This window comes from Rhinolophus sinicus, chromosome 3, assembly GCF_057876585.1.
Source record: "Rhinolophus sinicus isolate RSI-liver-muscle chromosome 3, RSI-T2T, whole genome shotgun sequence".
Classification (NCBI taxonomy): domain Eukaryota; kingdom Metazoa; phylum Chordata; class Mammalia; order Chiroptera; family Rhinolophidae; genus Rhinolophus; species Rhinolophus sinicus.
Genome location: NC_142503.1, coordinates 36,436,716 through 36,451,340, shown reverse-complemented (window position 1 = coordinate 36,451,340; position 14,625 = coordinate 36,436,716). Strand labels below are relative to the sequence as shown.

Sequence of the window (14,625 nt, the reverse complement as noted above, 5' to 3'; positions counted from 1 at the left end):
CATATCCGGGCTCCAAGGCTTGAAATGTTTGCCATGGAAGCACTGGGCAATTTCCCATTTTCTTCACCTATACCTCAGGGCCCAAGGATACTCTATTTAAGTCACTGAAGGATTTTTTTTACAGGTAGGTCTGCCTACAGTTTTCCATTGTAAGTAACTACTTATTATTCCTTCACCAGATACTGATTCTCAAGAAAAAGTAAAAACAGATTCCTATACACTATGTCAGTTTTCTCTTAAATATTATGCATTTTGTATTATCCATGGTTTCCTTAAGTTGGTGGGTGTAAAGGTGAATCTAACATTTGATTCCAGGATTCATTCAATAAAGCATAGATATTACTTAATCTTCCCCTTCATTTGATTGAAATATTGCTATTTCTTTAAATATTAGGTGAAATTGCTTTTGGTCCATAGAAGGATGGAAGGACATGCTCTTGTTTCTACTGTTCGAGGTGCAATGGCAGTACTTTTAGTAGTAACACAAAAACTGGACTACAGCCCAAAACATGAAAATATTTAAGAAGAATTGCTTTAGATATATGTTATATTCCAAACAGAAGGCTCATTTGTCTGGCTTATGGGCAAGGCTGGGTATTGAGTTCTCAGCGAAGGGAATTTTGCCAAAGACTAGGATTTGAGACTCAGAAATCCAGAAGAGCTAACCTACCTAGATTGAAATTCTATCTCTCAGGGCTGAGAGGTTTTGAATAAGCTAATCCAGCAAAGCAATTTTCATAAATACCAGTGGTTTTACCTCCCTGTATGTATCTTTATGTGAGTTTGAAGCAGTGTTAAATGGTACATAAATGAAACTGGATATTCAAACATGAAATATAGAAGTTTTTATCAAATGTGACTTAAAAATTGCATAGAATAAAGAGAAATTTGACATTCAGTTACATCTTTGAGAAGTCCTGAAAAATATGTGATTATCTCTCAACCATCAACCATAGAACCTAGTCAAAAAGAACATAATTGAATAAAAACACATTTCTAAAATTGTTCATCTGCATACATGCAATATAGCAGACATTTTTATTGGTAATGAACATAAATTATGTCTTGCAAATGAGAACAGTGTAATCAGTTTTAGTTTGAAAAGGGGAGATGTATGATCTCCTAGGATATTGCAAAAATGGTGGTGAATAGGTATACTTTGATTATGATAGGTGATAAAAATAACCCCCAGTTTACTTCTAGGTCCTAAAACAAATCAGAAAATTGACCAATGAAAAGAAGTTAATTGGTCTACTGAGAAAATTGTTATGCCTACAGGGTTGAACACTATTTGAGAACAGAGAACACAATATATTAGTTACTGCCAAATGTTTCTGTTCTTGAATCAGCTTTACAGTAAACAAATACATGTTCAAATCTCAACTCTATGATTTATAGCTACGTGATCTTCAGAAATTATTCTCTCTGAGCTGGTATTTCTTCTTTAGCATATAAAAAGCACATAGAAATGTGTAAGGAAGTTCATTAGATAAAATATTAAATGCCTAAACCAGTGCCTGGTCCATTATAGGTGTCCATTACATAAAAAACTTATTATTTTTCTTGCTATTTTATTTTGCAGAAATAGAAGATTGGTAAACAGTGTTCAGGTCAACATATTTTTTATTATTTTATCCCAATCTTGAAAAACGAATATTAAATGATTTCATATAGAACCTGCAGGATCCTGTACTTAAATGTCAGAGAGACACCCCCACCCAGGCTCCCACTGCTCCTGACCCCTGATGTCCTAACAAACATATTCCAAAAATGCTGCCCTTACAGGTTTCTACAAATTCCTGGGCCTTGGAAAATATCCCATTTATTGATCTCTTCTGTATTCCAGCATTCCTCACAGATCAGTCTCTCTCATCAGAATGAATGCAGTTTCATTGGGCTTTCTGCCAAATGCCTGAGCAGGTAGGACTTCCTTTTTTAGTGTGAGAACTACAGGTGAGTGAGTCAAGCTACAGCTCATGGGCCCACATGATAGCTCTGGATTTTCCACTGCAAACATCCCTTTTCCTATGATTATCACTGGGGTATTACTAGTGATACCCCAGTTTCATCTCAGTTTCAGGGCTCAAAACAAAATGTTCAGCTGTCAAAATCATGCTGGTGACATCTTGGTAGAAAACATAATTAGATTACGGTACAAATGCAGCATTTTAAAGTGACGAAGAATTATTGCATAGTTCAGGCTGGATGCTAGGATCTTTTATGGCAATAAATTAGTTATTTCCTATGTGTAAGTTGCTATTTCCACATCACTGGTTGTCCATAAGTGAGCTATAAAAAAACTGCACAGTGGCATCAGATTGTTGGGGTTCAAATCCTGCATCTACTGCATGTTATACACAAAATTTCAGGTAAAAAACTTACCTTTCCAAATCTGTTTTGTCATCTATAAAATCAAGATATTAATAGTACTGACCTCAAAGGAATATCAAAGGCATTTACATGAAATGTATATAGCGCATTTGGTACCATGACTATTCATCAGGAGACATAGGAATTACTTAATAATTCTTTAATAAGTAATTATTTCTAGAACAATAATCTGATGAGCAGTATCTTAGTACATGAAACAGGTGTTACAAATATCCAAAGTGCACCATAAATTTAGCCAAAAGAGTTGAACACTTTAAGGATGTATAGACAGAAAAAGTCACTACAGGAGTTTTTGAAAGGTACCAGGAATCACACAGACCAAACTACAAACCATACTGTGTTACTTGGTTTGGGCTGCTATAGCCAGAGTGGCTTCAAAAAACAGACATTTATTTCTCATAGTTCTGGAGGCTGGGAATTCCAGGCTCAAGGTGCTGATTCATAGAGAAGAATATTTCCCCAACTTACAGAGCCAGCTGATTACCTTCAGCTGAGAGAGAGAGAGAGAGAGAGAGAGAGAGAGAGAGAGAGAGAGAGAGAGAGAGAGAGAAAGAGAGAGAGAGAGAGAGAATGCTCTGCCTTTGGTCTCACTTCTCTTCTGAGAAAATTAGTCCATCTTGGGGGCTCTACCCTCATGATCCATGTAAGCCCAATTCCCTCCCAAAGGCCCCACCTCCAAATACCATCACATTGGAGACTTGAACATGTGAATTTTGGAGGAATACATTCAAGCCATAACACATATGCTGGAAAGTAAATTTGCCCTCAATTTTATCTATAGCTGCTGTTGGGCAGCAGAGGAGTAAAATGAGCAAGCTGGGGAGCCATCCATCATTTCCTTGAAAAGCTAAGCATGAGGGGGTTATGCAAATAAAGTAAGGGTAGATATGGAGACAAAAAGCAGCACTGAGAAAGGGAGAGTAAAATAAAGTTAGGAGAGAGATTTTTTGCATATTAAGAAACACAGTAGTCTTCCCTGTGACTTGCTAGCTAAAAGCTCGGACTTGAAGAATCCTTTCAAGCAGACATGCCACAGAATGCCTCTTATCCATCGAATGGAGTAGCAGAATCCTTTGTTCATTACGTTAGTATCAGATCATTATGTTTGGATATTTGTAGAGATACATTTATAACAATCAAACTACCTACAATGTCCCCAGGCCTAATCGATTCCAGAAAGATTTGCCTTTCCCTTTTCACCCAATCTGATCTACCTGAAATTCTTCCAAATCAGGATTGTTCTGCTTAGAGTAAAAGCTTTAAGTCCTTTTAAAGGTACCTGTGTTCTAACAGAACTAATTTCAGTAAAAGACATCCTCAAACCCAGGCTCTGTCATCTATTAGCCCTGTGACTGGGGACAGTGCATCAAATTGCTTATGATTTGATTAACTTAACTGGATAATGAGGTTATGAATACCTACCTTGAGAAACTATGAAAATTTCTCAAAGTTCATGAATATGAAACAATTTGCAAACTCTAAAGCTACACTGGGTTATTAAGCGCAAATGCCCCTGGAATGGGTGATACTTGAAATGGTTTCCGTTCCCTCATGCAGAGGTGATATACATGGCAGATTCTTTTACCACAGCAAGTTTTGATTGTATTTGGCAGCTTGAGGGAGAGCAAGAAAGATTAAGCAGGAAGCTGTTAACAAGGAAGAAATAGGGACAAAAGGTCCTGTCATAAAAACAAATTTCCTTTGTTCAAAATTGTGTTCTGGTAAGGTATGCTTTGCTCTCACATGTAAGCCTGAAGGAAGCGAGTTGAAGTGAATGGAGATAATTTCATTTACATTCTCTATACTATGTCTATAGGTTTTTCATATCTGCTTATACCTTTTCCAACAGCTGAGAGGCAGGACTGGAATAACTGATATTGAAAAGCGTATGAAATTGCATCAGGTATCTGTAACACATGCGATATATATCACAAAAAGAGGCAAGAAGTGGAAAATGAAGGTACATCAGTGGTGAAGAAGGTAGGGGATTTACTGTGGAGCAATACTGTGTGGAAGAGGTTGGCTTTTGAACTGACTAATTCAACTTGGTAGGTGGAGCGTTGCCAGGGGTATAGAAATAGATGACATATAGACTTGGACATGTATCGGATTGTTGTCATTGATTTAATACCTTAAAGAAAAATTACTTATCAGAATAGTCTTCCAAAAAAGGGAACTTCATTGTACTTGATATGCTATAAAGCCCACTAAACTCTGATGTTTAACTTGCAAACATATGATGAAAACGCTTTCTGTGAGGTGATACAATTGTAATATCTTTTGGTCAATTTGGAAGAAATATATAAGAAATAGTCAACAGCAATTACCTCAAGAAAAGAAGGGCTGTAAAAAGTGGGAGAGGGACTCTGACTTTTCATCTTTTAGTAAAATATAGTGTTTTTAAAATCATAATCACAATTTTATTAAAAATTAGCTAGAAAAAAAATTATTTGCATGATATGCTTTCAGTTTTGATGCAATATACAAACACACACAATTCTCCAAGACAGAAAAATATTTATATGCATATTAAATAGAGACAGTATATCATAATGCTGAGAATTATCTCTGAGGAGTATGTTATTGGAATTTTTAATTCTTAACATAAATTGCTGTATTTCTCAATTTTTTTTGTAATTACCTTACCACTTTTATAATCAGAAATAAAAGAAAACTAATTTTTAAGCTATAAAAGTCATTTTTTTGAAAAACCACCTTATAGAGGTATGATTGATGTGCATGTACCTGTTAAACATATACAATTTCATGAGTTTGGAGATAAGCATACACCTGTGAAACCTTGATTACAATATATACCAAAAATATATCCAACATCTCCAAAAGTTTCATCCCATCCTTATCCTTAAAAGAAAGGTATGTTGTCATTTATCTTAATTAGCAACTAGTTTTAAACTTCCCATTGATCGTTAGAATTTATCCCATCTGTGAGTTTGTTTTGATTTCATACCAATGGAAAGAATATTTTGATTTTAAATCAATGACAGAATATTCAATGAAATAAAAGAGGAATTTAAATAATCTCTCTTTCCCACTATCTTAATACAGTTGAAAGTCATTGTAAATAGACAGGCCTTTGATTCTGTTTTTTAAGTATTCCACACCCACTCTCATCTTAGATCTTAAACTCTATTCAAATTATTCTGCATAAACACAGCTAGAATCTATATGCCAGATTTCATTACAGCTTCAGTTAGCAGTGTGAACCTAGTGTGAATTCAAGGACACCAGAGAGAATTTTTCCACTGGTTATATAAGTACTAAGAGTTATAATTTGGTTTCATTCTGCAATCGGTTTGGTATCTTTACATTTATTTTTCTTATATATAAATGCACACCTAATTAAGTAAATTTAAATATCATACACAAACGCAAAACCAAGATTTGATGTCATGTTAAACATGGATCAAATGTGAATTTGATTCTCGCTGATTCTAGCCAAGCCCCTTGCTTCCCTTCCTAACATGTGCCCCTGAAGAGAGGGACTCATCGAGGTTAAGGACTTTTTCCAAATGTGCTTTTTATTGCTGGTTACAGAGAAGAGACTGAAAGTGGCTAAAGTCTTGAGAATGTTTCCCAGAGCCCGTATTCATCCTCAGAGAAGTGATTTAATTCTTCCTTGTTTTATTACTACATACCTAGGGAGGATTTAATCCCCAGATCATGACGTAATAAAAACTCCATGAGCACTTGTCCTATAAACACTGTTGGGTCAGTAAAATCCCCAACACTTCACTCCATGGGTCAGCACCCAAGCTTGGTCTGTGGTCATGTCTGTACTCTGTCTTAAAGGGTTGGGCAGCTTACACCCTTCTGAGAAAACAAAAAATCGTATGTAAACAATGGTGCATCAATGACACTGTTCTTAGGAGCTATTACCAAGTCCACTTTGCTTTCCATTTCTAATATGAAATAGAGCTATATTAGTGAAGTTTCTTCAGAGAACAGAACGAATAAAGAAAAGAACCAATGAATTACTGTCTCACATGATTAGGGAGGTTAAGAAGTCCCACAATCTACCACCTGCAAGCTGGAGCTGTCTCAGGAAAGCCAGTGCTGTAGTTTGAAGGCCTGAGAACCAGAGGGTGGTGTAGGTTCTCGTCCAAGTCTGAAAGCCGAGAACCAGAAGCAGAGGTCAGGGGATATCTCAGCTCTCAGCCTTTTTTTCTAGTCAGTCCCTCATCAGATTGGAAGATGCCCACCCACATTGTGGGAGGGGGTGGTGGGCATCTGCTTTACTCAGTCTGCCAATGCAAATGCTAATCTCTTCTGGAAACCCCCTCACAGACACATTCAAAAATGTTTAATCAGGTATCTGGGCATTCCATGGCCCAGCCAGGTCAACACATAAAATTAACCATCATAGGGTATTTTTTTGTTTTGTTTTGTTTTCATTTGCTCAAGCTTTTGTCTGAAGAAACAGGCCTGAAATGGTGAGGATCAGGCTTTTTGACTGATTGCTCTTTTGGTTGTTTAAGGCCAACCTGAAATCATCCCAGTTGACTGAACTCTAGTCTTACTGACATCCTCCAATCACTGGGCATGCTGCTATCTTTGGGACATGTCCTGGCTGTTCTGCCTCGTGAAATGCTCTCCCTCTAAGTAGCTGCAGGTCTAACTCCCTCATGTCCTTTCCATCATTGATCCAAGAAGCCTATGCTGACCTTCCTATAACTGTCCCCAAACCCAATCCCCTTTACCTCGATCTACTTCTTTTTCCATAGCACCTATCACCCGTGGCACTGCTCTTTCTCATTTAAAAATGAAATTTTAAATTCAAAATTCAGACAACTTGAGTACAGAATACCAAGCATCTGGCTCTTCAACTGAGTACCTGTTTTGTGTGTGTGTGTGTGTGTGTGTGTGTGTGTGTGTGTGTGTGTGTGTATGTGTGTGTGTGGTTTTTTGTTTTTTGTGTTTTTTTTTGTTTTTTTCACTTTTTAACTAAACGGCTGGGGAAGCAGAGTTGCATCCACCTATTTTTGTTGTTTCTGAAAGTTAGAGACTTGTAAATCTCAAGAAAGAAAAATACCTTATCACCTGCCTTGCCTTCAAAAAGCACAGTGCCTGACAATATTACCCATGATTTTGGAGTTTGACTTTATAAGTTAATTGAATGCCTAACAGTCTGACTCTACAACAGGTCTATTCCTTGCTACTGTATCACAACATCCACAAATCATAATTGGATTTATAATTGCTTTTCTTGATAGAAAAGTATTTCTGTAACATGCTGTAATGGGAGTACAAACTGTTCAAGTTTCGATGTATAGGTTAGGAAATATAGCAGGAGTAAGCCACTTTTAATATGTGTATAGTTTAATTTTTAATATGGGAGAAATGCAATGACCAGAAGTCTTTAGTATTTGTGAAATTGCCATAAGTAATGGCTCAGTTTAAACATTTTTGGTAGATATTTATAAAAACTGCCCTTTTCATTTGACATAACTGGAGTTGTCAATGACGTTATCAAAGAATTGCATTTATTGACTGCTCATTTCTCAGATTTTTATATTTGCTGTAGGGATAATTAAAATATATTGAATAAGCTACTTTAAATATAGAAAGAAAAATATTAAGTATTGTGTTCACCAATATGCCAGATGAGTGTTAAAATATTTATCAATTAGGCTAATCAACCTACTTCTCTTTTAAAAAGACCTAAGGCTTATAATGTATTGTGCTATGGTAAATGGTATCCTTTATAGGTAGGTCTTGATAGAGAAATAATTCTCAGGTTAAAACCCAAATTTGTTTGTGCAATTTGAAACATTTTGGGAAGACGTGTGCTACTTATTTCAAACTCACTTACCTTTAAAGGTGTAATGGGATCTCAGTAATAATAATATCCAGATCAAAGAGAAGACAGTTGAATCTTAGCTTCAGATATATCCTGTAAGTTTCATATCAAGCTCTGTCATTACCGTCAACACTTGGCACACTTTCAGAAAAACTCAGCTTTGTAACTTCCCAGATAAGCAATATTTGCCTAATACATTATCCAGGCTCTGCAGAACTCAGTGTCAAATTATACTTGCAGCTGTTTCTTCACTGGTAAGTCAATACCTCATGGTGATGACACTTAAAACACAGTTGAATTATCAAGATGGAGACTTATCCAGAATAAATGAGATGAACCAAAAGGGTTTAGGGCTTTGGAGTCAGAGAGAACTCCCTCATGCTGACATCACCACTGTTTTAGCTGCATGACCTCTATGGAGTTATTAGGTTATCTGACTATGATTTTCTTATTTGGAAAAGGAGGAGGATAAAACATAGCTTGTAGGATGTTGGGAGAGTGAAATGAAACAAGGCAGGTAATTCACCTAGCACGTAGCTGAGACCGAGTTTCTCAATAAATGGTAACTGACATAGAGAAAGAGGAGACTGGTGGGAATTAAGTAAGCAGGCAGAATCAAGGCCGGTTCTCTCAACCCCCATGCAGTGGGCACGCAGTGGATGGCTCCACCCACTGCAGTGCGCATTCCTCCCCAGTGCAGGTTTGAGCTTTAGAGCAGCACCAAGGACACGGGTGACGTTAGGCACTCCTGCAACCCTGGCCCAGCACCAAGCATTTGAGATCTTTTGGTTCATTCCACACCAACCTTGGGGCATTCGGTATTTGCATGTGCATTCAACCATTTGTGGTCAGCCAGGGCATGCCTATGGAATTCATCTTCATGTAATAGTTGACTAATGGCAAAGCGTGCTCCATTAGTCAAGCTATGGTGGAAAAAATACCAATCATGCTCCAACTTGCAGGGTAGCCTCAGACTCTGGAGGTGAACCACCCCTCAGGGCACACTGACTTCCATCTATCCTCCCTTCAAGCCACCTGGCCAGTTCCTACTCAATCCTCACATGAAACATAAATGTGACTTGCTTTCTGCAGACCTAACCTCTGTATCAGGGACAATTGTGATTGACTCCACCCATAAGCTCAAAGGGTACTGTATGCAGCTCTATGATATGGCAATTCTAACACTGTCTACTAATTATCTGCTTACAGAACTGTCAGCCTTCACAATGGCTAGTAAATTTTTTTTTACATCAACCCCTTGAAGGTTTTAAACCTTGGATTTTTCTCACTGAAGCGCAAACACACACACACACACACACACACACTCACCCCTTAGGAGGATTATGGACATCTTGAGAGACTCATTCACTCTTAGGAATTTGGAGATCCAATGCTAAGAACTCCTATTCAAACCCTTGTGCATATCCATTTATGTTTTCCTTGCAAATCCTTGCAAATCAATGGGCATATTCTAGGCATTTGATAAATGAATAAATACGTGAACAAATAACAGTCTACCTAAAAGAATGGCAAGATTATTCCTAAAAACATATGCAAAGAATCCACAATCATCTGAGAGAATACCAGATGTTAGAGAATCTTTGAAGAAATTTTGATTGACTCATACCTGGCAATACAATCCACAAGAGGCTTTCTAGACTCATTGTCCTAATCCTATTTTGATTCTCTTTCTCATGTTGTTGTATAGTGAAGACCATGGTAGAGAGAAAAATTAGTTACACTCAGTTTCTGAAATACAACCTACAGTAATTTTGCACAGGGGCACAGGTTAAATGAGGGGAGATTATTTCCCTTTTCACCCTCTGTATCTATTACAGACCATTCAAAGGTAAATGGAGATTAATGTGTTTTGCCTCTTTTTGGGAAAATGGTGAAACTTCATCTATGTCTCTCCTTACAGATGTGTCCCATCTGTTATTGTTGCATGGGATTACAGCCACAGGCTTCACATTAAAGGTGGCAAGTGCATGGGAGAAGGCTTCTGAGGGGTTACAGGGAAAGGCTTCCCAGTGTTAGTACGGAAAACTCCTTGGAGAAGAGGTTTTTCAACCTAGAAATTTTTCTATTTTTTCATTTCTATGGCATTGCTTTAAGACACAGAAATTTTTTCCTCTTCAGTGTTTTATAACACACCTGCTTGAACAAGCCTCAATTTATTTAAGGAGAGAGAGAGAGAGAGAGAGAGAGAGAGAGAGAGAGAGAGAGAGAGAGAGAGAGAGAACAGATTTATTTTTCTTTGATGGGAGAACTCCCCCTTCTCCCAGAGGCAACTAGCAAATCCTTAACCTGCATTGCATCTACAGGAACACCCTAAGAACTGCTCCCAGCCCTCCTGTGAGCAGCTAGAGGTCTCTAGTGGAAATCCACAGCAATCACAGCTTTCATCATGTAGGGGAGGCGGGGAGGGCATGGACAAAACACGCAGCAGCCACTTTCCCAACACATGAATATGTGGGTGGCCTAGAACTCTATTAGCCACAGGTCCCCAACTTCAAGGATTCTGGGGAATTTGGAGAGCTAATTGGGATCAGACTTTGAAAAGGGAACAAAAGATGTACCCAGTCCTTGCTTCTTTCTCCTTCTTGTCTACCTTGGAAGCTGTATTTCTAACTAGAAAGGTTAAAATTCCAAGGAGCTCTGAGTATGTTAAAAATATGAGACATATTTTGCTATAAGTTGGGAGAGGTGTGAGATTATGTAAATTACCACAAACTTGTCAAGAGCAGGAGGTTTGCCAATATCCACGCTCCCTCCCAGCAGCATGAGGATAGAACTCTCTCTTCCTACACAAGATGCCCAAGTGTTGCAGATTCTCCTCATCAGGCATCACAGCACGTTAATGTCGTTTCCTTTGTGTCTTTTTTTCAAGTGGGGCTTAGCTACATGATTCATTTAACAGTGTAAAGACGATCTAGACTAGAGAAACCCATTATTGGGCTCCATTTGTTCGAATGGCCAACAATTTCACTGCAGTGAGAAAAGAGCTCCTAATGCATAGTCAATAGTAGCTTTTAACCCTACGCTGGCTTTGGAAAGAAATGATATGCTCAGGAAACAATTTCAGAGTCTCTCTGTTTTCCATTCTTGGGGATAAAATGTGATTCGGTGCAGTACATAAAAGTAAGTTGGAAACATTTGCCCCACAGGGTGCTGGTAAAGTCACAGTAAAGAAAGCTTAGGTAATTTGGAAAAGGGTGGTTTGATCTTGACAGTGTGGAGAGTGTTCACCAAATCTCACACCCGCTCCTGCCAATTGCCTCCAATAGTGGAACTGCCGTAGCCTCGGGAAGTATGGAGAGTGATTTTTAGCACTCCCATTGGCAAGATTGAGTGTGCCATAGTGACGAATACAAAGCATGTCTTAAAGCACAAATTAGGAAATCAAGCAATCTCCTAAAAAAGGTAAAGAAAAATGTTAGTGAAATGGGAGGACTTTTATAATAACACCACCAATAACAAACACCTCAAAGCATTTTTCCTAGGCATCACAATGTTCAGATTGAAACCATTCCCATAGGCATCTCTGCAATACTGTGGAGCTCATTATTTGCATTATTTGCGCTACTTAGATGTCTCATAAGTGCTTGTTGAATGTTACCCTCCCTGCTAGAATGCCTGTACTCCATAATGTGTGGGAATGTTAGCCCTGCATAGCCCTGTGTCTGGGATTTCTGGTATGGTGCAACTCTCATCAAATCTTTGTGAATTGCATTCATAATAAATACATGAATGTAACACAATGATTTGTTTTCAAAACAGACACCACTCATTATAACAGGCTCCAAAGAAGTTTGACCAAGTTGTTTACAATAGATTGATGTTGTTTTTTAAATTGGTGGACCATTAGGTTAGAACCAAAAGGCAAATAGGTTATCATCAAAATATTTAATGGAAAGATAAATTTAAAAAATAAAAAGTTCCAGGAAATTCTCTCACTCTTTTAATGGCTATATCTCATCAGTGCCTTCCCAATAACCCTCTCAGGGAGATATTACTATATCCATTTTACAGAAGAGAAAAGGTGAAGGGTTTTTAAGAAGCAAGGGCAGCCCTCTTCTAATCCATGTGACCCACACAACAAACATAAGCATCAGGTTTTATGTGAGGAGGGGAAGAGGCAGTTTCAATCTGAGAAAATGTATTCTGAACGGGGAAGACGCATTCAGGACGGAAGTATGGAATGAGGTCGTATGGCTTAAGGAAGGTCTGGAAAGTCTAGTTCCAAGGGAAGAGAAGCATGAGTGGGACGTGTAAGAGAAGGCAACTGCCCTAGATTTTTACTTCAGTACAAGATTTACCCACGCTGTGTCCCAGAAAGCTATGGGAATCAGTCTCAGAATTTAGGAGACCATCAGCTGATGGTTCCACTGAATCTCAGCAATCAGCAATTCAAATTTCAAAAAGAGTCAAGACCTGTTAAAATAGGACAATTGTTGCAGATGTATATCCTGATGCTGTGTGAAGGCAGACCTGTCCTTCTAGAGGAGACATTTCCATAGACAAGTCTGCCTCAGAATTCACGTGTTCAGAACTCTGAAAAGGCTTCACAGCTCTCAGAACAAAAGGTGCGCTGGGCCATGACCTGCAGGAACCAGCTCCCAGGTACCTCTCGGCCTCATCTCCTTCCACTCTTCTCCACACTCAGTCTGCTCCAGCCACACCAGCTTCCTCACTGGACTTAGAACTTTCTCCATATATCACATATCTTTATCCAAATCTCCATTAGGCTAACCCCACACTTCCGACAGGCTCCGTCCTTGGCAACCGTGTCTGAAACCACACAATCACCCTGCCTGACTCCCCTGCCCCTCAAACCCAACACTTCATAATCTCCTACCCACTTCAGTGTTTCTCCTTAGTTCTAATCACTATCTAACATGAGAACTTCACTCTTTTATCTTGATGATTGTCTCTCTCTCGCTGGAATATAAGCTTATCAGGGCAAGCATCTGCATTGATTTTATTGGGTCTGTGCCTCAAACAGTGCCTAGCATATCGCTGGTGCTCAGACGTGCTGGTGGAGTGGTTAGATGGAGCACAGAGGCACGTGTTATCTTCCTTCCCAAAGTCCAGCATGGCAGGCGCGGAAGCTGCCCCTGGGGATTGCAGTAGGCAGGGAGCAATCTCCTCATCTTCTGAGACTGGAGGTTTTGGAGACAGAGGCAGATACTTACCTTACAAATGAGAAGGAGCTGAGAAGTGTGTTCTTTGCAGAAAATGTTCTCAGGAAATGTGTTTCTTCAATGCAGATTCAGGCTCCGGAGGAGAACTTGGTTCTTCTGTCTGGCTGGATTCATTTTCACCGAGTCACACTACTTCTTCCTGCCCACACCTGCTTCTCAGGAATGGCCCCTGTGAGCCCCAAGGTAGGGAGGGGTAGGGCGTGTCTGTGATACCTCAGATAGCTGTGCAAAGAGGGAAGAGGTCTGTAAGGGTTCTGCAGTATGGAGGGTGCCCCTCCTGGCAAGGAGAGAGAAAGGCCATAGCCCAAAAAACCTTTAAGTGCATTTGTGTTCTCAGAGAAGACTGTTCTTTTAGACAAGTTTCAAAAACATAACATTACATTTGTCTTTTGAAAGCATACATTGTATCCTCTGTATTGCCAGCTCAGCTCTTTTGAGGGCTTCTGGTGGATAATAAGAAGCCAGACTAGCAGAACTTTGATATTGATTATCAGCCATTTCCTACCAATGAATTTCTTGATTGCAGTTTTCATCTATTTGGAAAAAGAAAGCCAAAAGCCTTTCAGAGGAAGTTGCTAATATTTAAACAGAGAAACAATTATTTATCAGAATATTTGTCTTTAACTCTATTAAATCATACTTAGGCATAGCTTAGACACTCATTTTAGAAGAAAACCAAATGCATATTTTTTATATTTAATACCATTCTTTAAATGGCAAGACCCATGACAGGTCCATTCACTTTTACGTTCCTAGGACCTAGGAATTAGAATCTGCGCATCAAGTGCTCATAAATATTTGCTAAATGCACATACTTTGAAATGCCTCAGTTCATCTCAACACTACAAAACTTCCAAAGTTTGAAATCAGAAAATTATTCGCGCAGATTCCTAAAGTATGCCCTAATGTCTATGAGTACGTTCAAGTCTGTACTTCTTCAGCCCTTTGTACATACCTGCACTGTGGCAATTGGCACATCTTAATTATCGGTTCCTCTGAGTGTCTCCTCAAGGGTCATTTATCACTGTTCCCAGAGCACTTGGCTTGGTGCCTGACAACAGTAAGTGCTCAGGAAATTCATTCCTTCATTCATTCACCCATTAACCACTTAAGGACCTGCTATGTGCCAGGCATGCTGCCAGCTATTGGGGTTACAATTATGGACAAGACATCCAGCTAGCCTTAGTCCTCCTCATACAGAGCTCACAGCCC

The 14,625-nt window shown here is 38.9% G+C and overlaps 1 long non-coding RNA gene across 2 annotated transcripts in view; it reads right to left on the bottom strand.

Annotated features, from left to right (window-relative positions):
* LOC141570426 (uncharacterized) overlaps positions 1-14,625 on the bottom strand; it is a 562,080-nt gene that overhangs the window by 150,329 nt on the left and 397,126 nt on the right. For both annotated transcript variants that reach the window (XR_012494434.2, XR_016020539.1), the window contains exon 4: positions 13,405-13,635. This is a non-coding gene — a long non-coding RNA (uncharacterized LOC141570426). The remainder of the gene's footprint in view (positions 1-13,404; positions 13,636-14,625) is intronic.